The sequence below is a fragment of the Acomys russatus genome, chromosome 18 (genome assembly GCF_903995435.1).
Source record: "Acomys russatus chromosome 18, mAcoRus1.1, whole genome shotgun sequence".
NCBI lineage: Eukaryota > Metazoa > Chordata > Mammalia > Rodentia > Muridae > Acomys > Acomys russatus.
In genome coordinates this window covers 39,209,862-39,220,688 of record NC_067154.1, presented here as the reverse complement: position 1 = coordinate 39,220,688, position 10,827 = coordinate 39,209,862, and the positions used below count along the sequence as shown (strand labels likewise).

The 10,827-nt window shown below is 36.9% G+C and overlaps 1 pseudogene; it reads left to right on the top strand.

Moving 5' to 3' along the window:
* The first annotated feature begins 6,840 nt into the window (after window positions 1–6,840).
* On the top strand, window positions 6,841–7,282 carry LOC127202235 (ubiquitin-40S ribosomal protein S27a-like; annotated as a pseudogene).
* Window positions 7,283–10,827: the final 3,545 nt, after the last annotated feature.

Sequence of the window (10,827 nt, the reverse complement as noted above, 5' to 3'; positions counted from 1 at the left end):
AAAAACTACAAACAAGTAGGAGTGAGTGCCTATATTTTTGGCTTTGCTTTTGTTTTAATTTTCTGGGCCATTGCTTTGGACTTTCTTGTGTGTGTGTGTGTGTGTGTGTGTGTGTGTGTGTGTGTGTGTGTGTGTTAGCACAGACCTTGGGAAGGTCACATTGACCCTTTAAACCTGTAAAGAAGTAATCTGAAGTACTATAAATAACAAAATATATGTGCACATATTTTGTAGGGGTTTCTTAAAATAAAAACATAAATTAGTCACATATTTGTGTGCTCTCAGGCTCTGGTGATTATCATTGTGCAAAATATTGTACTACACATTCAATTTCTATAGCATTTATTTCAGTATACTTAGATTTACAATCCTATGACGCCTCTACCATTGCAAAAACCTTTGAAGAAGTTTGTAGTGAGAGCCAAATGGAAAAAAAAAAAAACTCTAAATTCTTCCTAACTGCATGCCATTTTATTCACACACAGTGGCTTTAACACACAGTGTACAGTTCGTCAGCTGTTCATAGGCATGCTTACCTGAAAGCAGGGACAATCATGTGACAGAACACTGGAACTCTTGATAAATTATAATTGGCATAGAAAGTCACGTGTTATAAAATTATTTATTGCTTACCTAGACTGGTTTCTTTATGTCTCTCTTTGCTGTCATTTAAAGAGGAAGGACAAGAACTAAGCTTAATACTAAATTTATCTTTCTTTTATGTTTTCTGTTATATTTCTACTTGTATTCTAATTAGGAACTCCCAAAGATCAAGAGGCACCAGCTTCCTTGAGCAGCTGGACTCCCAGCTGGGTGTGTTGTGAGCATAATGGCTTCGGTAATTTCCTTTCTTTTCATGTGTCTTTCTCCAGGCTCATTTCACTGTTTAGAACAAGATTTCCTTTGCAGTTTCCCAGCTCCTTGGTCCTTATTTCAGACATCTAACTTTATTTATAAACTCACTAGTTTTCTTATGTTATCATAATAATTACAATATTGTTTCATATCATACTTTATTTTCAAAAAGCTGTCTATTTTTGCCTAGCATCTGATAGGAACTCAAGCGTATTGAAAATAGCCATTAATATTGTATACAGTATATTTATTTAAGAGTGAGTGCACAGTTAAAACATTCCACAGTGGCTTTCTTTCCTTTATGCGAGCATACAGAAGACATATTGAAAATAATGATAATTAAGGGATGTCCACTTAAAACTTTTAGTTATTGTTACATTTTAAGAAAATTATAAACGATTAAAGTGTTAAAGCACAGTTACACTCAAAGTAATTGGAATGTTTATTCTGGAGTGGACATGGTGAATTTTTATTTAATCTTTCTGAAAATGATTAAAATCACATAGTGAAGGCATTTAAATTTTCCATCTGCGTTTAAACAAGATGAGAGTTCTCATTTCTTTTGTCCTTGTCCTGTGGGTTTTGCCTCTTTGCTCTGACCATTTGGACTTCAAAAGGCAGAAACTGTTGCATCCTCACAAAAGGATTTCATAGAGAGTAGACTGACACCGCCGTGCTTATACTGCAGGCGCTTGTGAAATCGTCGGGAAAATACCTAAAGCTGAGCAACTAAAGGCACATCACAGCTTCTTACAATATCCAGAGAATGAGCAATTGGGAGAAAGGAAAGGCTTACATTTAAGGATGTTTTCTTCCTTAGAATAACTCCCATTGTTCAAAGTCTCATAACCCATTAAGCATCTCTTCTTCACTTAAAATAAAAAAAAAAAACTGATCGAGAATCCAAATAAATGAAAGAGAAATGACATTTTCATAAGACTACAGCTGACATTATGCATGTGAAAGTGAAGAGTTAACACAAGCAGGCCCTGGGTTCAGAGCATTCTTTTCACTTGTTAAATTTGATTGGGTTTTGATAGGAGAAGATAAGATTTATGGTAACATCTTTAAAAAGCAAACAACAAAATAATCTGAATTATGTTAAAAGAAAATCATATGTGAAAATAAACCTTATTGCTGTGGGCTTCTTACCAATCTGAAGTATTGGAAGGCAAATTGGTTTCGTGTGGCACAGATCCTTCCATGCATTAGGGGCCAAGCAGGGATGAAATACACTGTCAGGTCAGGGGGAGAAGACCTACACATTCTCTTTAGCAAATTTAAATTTTAAATCAAAATGGAGACGTGGTAGAAAAAGAAAATAAATGTTCATTTTCTTTCTCTTTTTGCTAAGAATAACTTTTATTAATTGAATACTGAGAATATTATAACAAGTGATTAAGATATGTTATTTGATTTAAACAGTAAAGAAAAAGCATAGGAACATTTTATACTAACTCATAGATGGAGGAATTGAGACTTAGGAAAATTTGCTGACTGGTTGAGGCTACAGAGCTGGTTATGACAATCAGAACATGAGCTTGCTGACCCCAAATTCCATTTATTCCATTAATAGAAAGGACATAGGGGAAAAAAATCACAAAATAAAAAAAGAAAAATAAATTTAAAACCTGGGGCAGTCAGGGCTGTGGACACAAAAGCAACAACAAAAAAGACAACAAACAAAATCCAGCATCCATAGAGGGAATTCCAAAAGACACCCTCTGATTGGTGAAGAAGTGGCATAGCTTTTACAATAACTATATTCCAGTAAATCAGGCCCTGGCTTCAACTTGTCAACTTCTTTTCAACACTCTCCTAAGTGTTGAAAGAAAAGTGGAAGCTGAGTGCTGGCCCTGTCTGCTGTAGCCAATGAGGGAGAGAAAATTCAAGAGAAAAATTGGAAGAGTTGCCCTTCTCCCTGAAAGCTAAACGGATAATTGTACTTTATACTAATAAAAGGCAGCTCAGAACAATGTTCCCATTATAAAAATCTCTTTAAGCTTTGCTGTTTCCCAAAGCAACAAGCTTACTAAAAGCTCAACATCCTCTTCTATTCTTCCCTCCTTCATCCCTACTACCCCGCCAGAGCAACCCTTTTCCAGTCTATGGATATTCCACAGAGGGTACATTAGTGACGCCTTACATGTTCCATATTTCCTAGACAGGATGTCAAGGTTCTACCAATTTGCCATAATTGTATAGAAAGAAAAACACTAGCTTTGGAGTTGGACAAAAATGTAAAGTTTAATATTTGCCAGAATTTTAATAAAACACTTATTCTGGATTAGATAATACTCTAAACAAGTACCATATTTTATTTCATTGAACTCTGTCCACCATTAAAAGGACCAGTGAGACTGAAAGTGGTCCTGATCGAGCACAGACTGGCACAGACAACGTGAGCCAGTCATCAGCTTTGATTGAGAGTCAGTTTCCTCACTTGGGATAGCATGTAAGAGCTCAGCTACGGTTTTCTTATGAACTAAAACACCACTTCTAAAGTTAGTCATTTATCAGAAGTAGTGAGTCATCTGGTAAAGCAACAGAAAGCCAAAGTGATGTGCCTCACTGGCTGTCATTAGCAATCCTTTTCTCATAGGTCTGTCAAGAGCAGAAGCATAGTTCTACTTTACATAAACTATTTTTGTTTTAAATGTATTTTTATATCTTTACACTAAAAGTAAACTAACTGTATGTTTCTAGGACAAATGATGATGGTGATGATGATGATGATGATGATGGTGATGGTGGTGATGATGACAATTGGAGGAAACTTTGGTTGCATTGATACCCAAATGGCTATCTTGGTGTTTGGTATAAACAATGCCATGTTCTTGAGTATTGGAAGCCAAGTTCTGATCAAATCATAGTGATTGTCTTGAGACACATGACTAAAATAGTGATAAGGCACTGTATTATTGTGTGCCATTCCTTGTTCTTTTTGTTTATAGTGTTTTTATGATCATCTTTGTTTAGTTATATCCAAAATTTACGTTAAGAGAATAGGTGAAATAATAAAATTGACTCTATGTCTATGTTAGAAGAGAGAATGATGATTCTAAGAGGAAGCTGGTGACAACAGAGGTTTGATTATGAAAATGAGCCAAAAGCAGGTTGAAGCCCAGTCATTAGGAGAAGCAGGCATGCTAGTAAGTAAACAATGTGGCGTTGTTTTTTTTTCTGGAGGTCCACCGGTGAACGGGATAGAGAAAAGCAGGAAATAGAGCCCCCACAAAAGCTCAACATGCTTATCTGACATGGAAAAGTGTCTTGACTCTGACATCAAATTTCTTAGTATCATTGCCAAATATTTGAACATGCATAGGTACTACACACGCAATCTTAAACATCTACATCTAGAACACACATGTAAATTGCATACTTGTATAATTGATTAAATACAAAACCATATACGTTAGTTAGTAAGGTAATGCATGTTTTGACATGAAAATTAAGGAAAATGTAAATGAAATCTAGTGGGAAAAGTTTATAAATGTGCAACTTAACTTTTTATTCCTTACTCTGAATACTGTTGGAGTTACCCAGAAAAAGTTTAGTCCACCGTATCGTGTAGATCATAATTTAGTTTCATCATTTGGGTAGAATTTTCAGTATAAGTTACAAAAACAATCTGTAAGCTTTGCTTGAGGCACCCACGGACATTTTTTAAATTGAATAATCTGACCATCATTCTGTGATGCTGACTTTGTGTTTGATTCACTAAATGCTAAACCAGAAGAAACCTATTTCGGATACCATCCTTCTTTTCAATAGAATTTAATTTCCTCCCTTTATTCTCCAAAATACTCCATCTGGATTTGCATGTTAATGGCCTCATTCACAGTGTCAGGCCAGACTCCTCTTAAACTCTTGGTGGCATGACACATGGCCTCTTATTTCCCTGTGGAGAGGTCAGCTGTTGGTTAGGGACTTTCTAGAGCAGCACATTGCACAGAATGATACAAGTGCTCAGATGAGAAGGACCTGGTAGCCATATTTTCCTCAAATGTGGCATTCATAGCAAAGAGAAAGCACACTAACTTGACATGTTTTAGTCTGGGAATAGCAGACAAACGTTCTTTCACGGACTGCTGTCTACAGCTGGTCACATGATCCAGCATTGAATGGGAGGCTCATGGATATTCATCAAACAGCAAGTGTCTCTGCTATTGAGAGGAACATTTGTGCCATCTCTCTTTGAGTTTCATGAAAGGGAGAACTATGCAGAGCACAGTCCTTTGATACCTACTTAGTCCTAGTTTCTTTCTCCAAGTTCATGATCCATGGCAATAGAACTGCTTCTCCAAATTTATTTTAAAAATCCTGAGAAATTACAACCTTGCATTTATTTCTGCTCTTCCTTGGAGCTTTACTTCATACAGGGATACACAACTACAAAATATAGCCCTTCCTTGAATTTCAGGCAAATACAAATTTACCAGAAACTAAACCCAAGCTACCACACCAGATGCGAATACATGAAAATATGACACATTCTTAACATGGTGATCTTAATAAAGTGGTGTTAGATTTTGGTGGATATGTTAGAAAAGATATAGAAAAAGTTTTTTGTATTAAAAAAATGTGAAAACAACAAGAGACAACAATAAAACAAAAAGAATTCTTCAAACTTTTGTTAGACATCCATTTTCTCATGGAATGTCCTTTGGTGAAGTGTAACACTCAGAGAAATTTTCTTTTTCTTCTTAGTTCCCTTTGCTTAATTGACTGTACATTGTCCCACAGCTCAACGTTTTATCTCCTCCTTTTCTCTAATGAGAGAGCGCCCTCTCATTATTTCCTGTCTTCTCTCCCTCCCTCCAAGAAAGTTAATTTCCTGAAGATCTTACAACATGTATGCCTGCCTCTTGTTTTCTTCTAGCTCTTGTTTACTCCTCTAGATGAAGAGCCAAGATATTTATCTAACCAAAGACCATTCCTCAAGAAGAATTTTGGTACCACTCCCATAGGCCTGCGGTTATAGCTCCGAGGTTGAATGGTTGTCTGGTATGCACAACGTCCTGGATTCAATTTATAGGAAAACCAAACAAAAAGTTTGTTCTTGAACTCAGCACTGTTTCAACTGTCTTCCTTGAATCAGCATCAGCTAGGAAGGTGAACTCCACAGAAAAAAAGATACTTAGATTCATCCAGAATAATTGAAACTGAAGGCAGTGATGTTGCAGTAAGTTCTCAGAGTCTGAATGGGAGGCTCCAGTAGTGTCAACTAGAACTTGGTACCCTAGGCTCAGTCTCACTACAGGATCTTATGCTTTAAGCTCTATTTGTATAGATTCTTCATCACTTTTTGCCCTTACTTATTTCTCAAACACTGCCTCAGCAGCACAAATGCCGGTGTATGATTCTACAACAGCAACACTGCCTTTTCCAACTGCTGTCCAACTGGAGTTTGAGCAGCCTTTTAACAATCCTATTATTATTGTTGCTGTTGTTGTTTCCAAGATCAATTTGCAAATATTTTTGTTTGAAAAAGCAAAGAATACAGAAGTCTTTCCTGAAAATTATTTCATCTGTAGCATACATTTTGCTATACAATTTATTTTTATAATGTGTTCAGCATGCAACTAACAAAATAGAATGCAGTAGGACTGATGCATTTAAATATTTACTTAAATCTTTTCATATTAGAGGTATACATATCACAAAAGATTATGCATCGTGTATGTGTGTGTGTGTATGTATGTATGTTTCTCACATTATTTTATTTTGGGAGAGGAGGATGAATTTTTTTGCATATTTTTAATTTTTATTAGTACATACTCATTGTACATGACAGGGGATTATTCCTTCTATTGAAAATAGATTTTATTTTCTCACATAATGTATCCTGATTACAGTTTCCATACCTCTACCCCTCCCAGTTCCTCCCTACCTTCTCTCCCATTAAGGTCAACTCCTTTTCTGTCTCTAATTAGAAAACAGGCTTTCTGATCCACCACCTGTGGTGGAGCTGCCGCCAAGATGCCGATTTTTATGAAGACCCTTATAGGTAAGACCATCATGCTGGAGTTTGAACCGTCAGATACTACAGAAAACTTAAAGGCCAAGATGCAGGATGAGGAAGGAATTCCTCCTGACCAGCAGAGGGTGATCTTCGCTTTGTCCGACTCCAGCATTCAGAAGGAGTCCACTCTTCACCTTGTGCTGAGACTTCGTGGTGGCCCTAAGAAAAGGAAGAAGTCTTACACCGCTCCCAAGAAGAGTAAGAATAAGACGAAGAAGGCGAAGTCGGCTGTGCTGAAATTCTATAAGGTGGATGAAAATGGCATAAATTAGTCGACTTTGTCGGGAGTGTCCTTCTGGTGAATGTGGTGCTGGAGTGTGCAAGGCTAGCCACTTGGACAGACATTACTGTAGCAAGTGTCGTCTGACTTACTGCTTTAACAAACCAAAAGACAAGTAGTTGTGTATGAGTTAATAAATAGAAGAAACTAAAAAAAGAAAAGAAAAGAAAACAGGCTTCAAAGGATAATATGATATGATATAGCATGGTAAAACAAAAAATAACATAATAGAATTGGGCAGAAACGGAAGGAAAGCACGAGAACCGGAGACCCACTCATTTACATGATCAGAAATCCCACAAAAACAAACTGGAAGCCATGATATGTACGCAGAGGACCTGGTGCAGACCCAGGCACGCCCTGTGCATCCTTCTTCAGTCTACGTGAGTTCATTTGAATGATATATCTTGTTAGTGCTGGGTTTCTTCTAGATTAGTTTTATATATGTATATATTTTAGGAAGCGTTTACTGTATCAGGTTTCAATATTATTCCCCAAATAGCCCTTGATGTTAGCTGCCTTCTCCCTTGTCACGTTTCCTTCTCCCTTCCCACTTGATCCTCCTGTTTCAACCACACCCTCATCCTACTCTCGTCATCTAGTCTACTTCCCTTTCCTAACAAGATCTATCTGTCCTTCAAGTTCCACATGCTATACCTAATCCCTGTGGTTCTATGGATTGTAGATTGGTACCGTTGACTAAACAGCTAATATCCACATGTAAGCTAATACATACCACATTCGTCTTGCTGGATCTGGCATACCTCACCAAGAATGAATTTTTTTCCAGTTCTATCTATTTATCTGAGATTTTGGGGATTCATTTTCTTTTGTTTTGTTTTGTTTTGCTTTTTGTTTGTTTCTTTGTTTGTTTTTTGTTTTTCCTTTAATGGCTGAGTAGTATTCTTTTGTTTAAATGCACCGCATTTTCTTTATCCATTCTTCCATTGTGGGACATCTAGGTGGTTTCTGATTTCTGGATATTATGAATAGAACATCAAGGAACATGCTTAAGCAAGTGTTTCTGTTGTACGATGAAGCATCCTTTGGGTAGTATATCTGGATTTTGCGGAAGATCTATTTCGATCTTCCTAAGGAACAGCTGATATTCATAGTGGCTTGTAGTACTTTGCAGCCCTGGTAGAAATGGATGAGCATTCTCCTTACTCCTCATCCTTGCCAGTATGAACTGTCACCTGCTTTATTGATTTTAGCCTTCCTGATGGGTGTAAGATGAAATGTCAAAGTAGTTTTTATTTTCATTTCCCTTATGACTAGGATGTTGAAATTTTCTTGTTTCTTAGACACTTGACTTTCATATTATGAAAATTCTCTATTTAGATCTATATTCCATTTTTTTAAAGTTTTAATATTTTTTTATTTTACATCCTGACCAAAGTTTCCTCTCCTTCCTCTATTCCCAGTCCTCAGTCAAGTGTGGAGTTGGTAAAATTCTTTTCCCATTCTGTAGGCTCTTGCTTTATCCAAATGGTGGTCCTTTGACATACATAAGCTTTTCAGTTTCATCAGGTTCCAATAATTAATTGTTCATCTTTGTACCTATGCTTACGGTATTCTGTTCAAAAAGACTTTGCTGTGCCAATGAATTCAAGACTGTTTCCTACTTTTTCTTACATCAACTTCAGTACATCTGATTTTATGTTGAGGTCTTTGATCAATATGGATCATAAGTTTTTGTGCAGGGAGAAAATCATGGATATATTTTGATTCTTTTAAGTGAAAACATCAGGCTTGAAAAGCACCATTCATTAAAGAATTTGTCTGTTATCCTGTATGTATTTCTGGCTTCTTTACCAAATATTATGTGCCCATATGCATATGGATTTATATCTGGGACTTCAATTAAATTTCAATGATAAACACATCTGTTTCTGTTACTATATATTCTGTTGTTTTTATTACTATACCTCTATAGGAAAGTTTGAGTTCAGGGATTATAAAACCTCCAGCAATTTTATTATTCAGGATTCTTTAAGCTATCATTTGTGTGTGTATATGTATGTGTGTGTGTGTGTTACCATATGAATGTGAATATTATTCTTTCAAGATCTGTGAAGAACTATGTTGAAAATTTGATGGGGTTAGTGTTGAATCTATAGATTGCTTTCAGGAAGATGGCTATTTTTTCCTAGATTAATCCTACTGATCCATTAGCATGGGAGATCTTTCCATCCCCCGATATCTTCTTTAATTTCTTTCTAAAATATCTTCAAGTTTTTATCAAACAAGTCTTTCACTTCCTTGGTTTAAAGTCACCCATATGCATTTTACATTTTTAAGGCTATAGTGAAAGGTATTGTTTCCTAGATTTCTTTCTCAGTCTGTTTGTCATTTGTGTATAGGAAGGCTACTTCCTTTTGAGTTAATGTTGTATTGAGCTACTTTGCTGAAAGTCTTTTTCAGCTGCAAGAGTTTTGAAATAGAAATTTTAGAGTCTCCTATGTATGCTATCATATAATCTGCCAATCAAGATATTTTGGCTTTCCTTTTTAATTTGTATACCATTGATCTCCTCCAGTTTTCTCATTGCTCTAGCTACACATCAAGTACTATATTGAATAGGTATGGAGAGAATGAAAACTCTTGCCCCTGATTTTTTAATTAATTAATTAATTGTTTATTTTAAATCCTTGTCATAGTCCCATTCCTCCTCACCTTCCAATCCCACCCTCCTTCCCTCTCGCCCTGTCCTTGCCTATTCCTCAGAAAAGGGGAGCCAGTCTTCCCATTGACCCCAGCCAAATCAGGATTGAGCTTGTCCTCTTCCCCAGTGGTCTGGCAAGGCAGTCCCACCAGAGGAAAGTAATCAAATGCCTGGCAAGAGAGTCCATGTCAGAAAGAACCCCCCCCCCACTCCCCTTACTAGAGGACCCATATGAAGCCTGATCTTCCCATACCTACATCTTTGTAGGTACAGGTCAAGTCCATGCAAGGTCCTTGGTTGGTGCTTCAGTTTCAGCAGGCTCCTTTGGGCTCTAGTTATTTGGCTTTGTTGGTCTTCTTGTGAAGCTCCTATCACCTCCAGGTCCTTTTCTCCTTCCCCCCACTTTTCCACAAGGTTCCCTACTCATCACCCAATGTTTGGCTGTGAGCATCAGCATCTGTTTCAAGGTGCTGCTGGGTGGAGCCTCTCAGAGGACAACTCCTCTTGACTCTTGTCTGCAAGCAGAGCATAGTATCATTAGTAATGGTAGGGGTTGATTCTCTCCCTTGGTGTGGGTCATGGGTTGGTCAGACTTTGGTTGGATCGTCCCTCAATCTCTGCTATATCTACTCTGTCTTTATTCCTACACAACTTTTAGGCAGGATGAATTTTGAGATGAAGTGCCTGTGGATAATTTGGTGTTCATGAAGGAATGTTGGGTTTTTATCAAATATCTTTTCTGCATCTAATGAGATGATTGTGTGTTTTTTGTCAGTCCATTTTCTTATAGGGCAGATTACATTTATCAATTTATGTATGTTGAATCATCCTTGCATTTGGGCGATGAAGCTTACTTGATCATAGTGGATGATCTTTTTGATGTGGTTTTGGATTCTGTTAGCAAGTATTATATTGAGAATTTTTTGCATCTATATTCATAATGGAAATTGGCCTCTAATTCTCTTTGCTGGTGTTTCTGTGGGTGGGTTATCAGGGTAA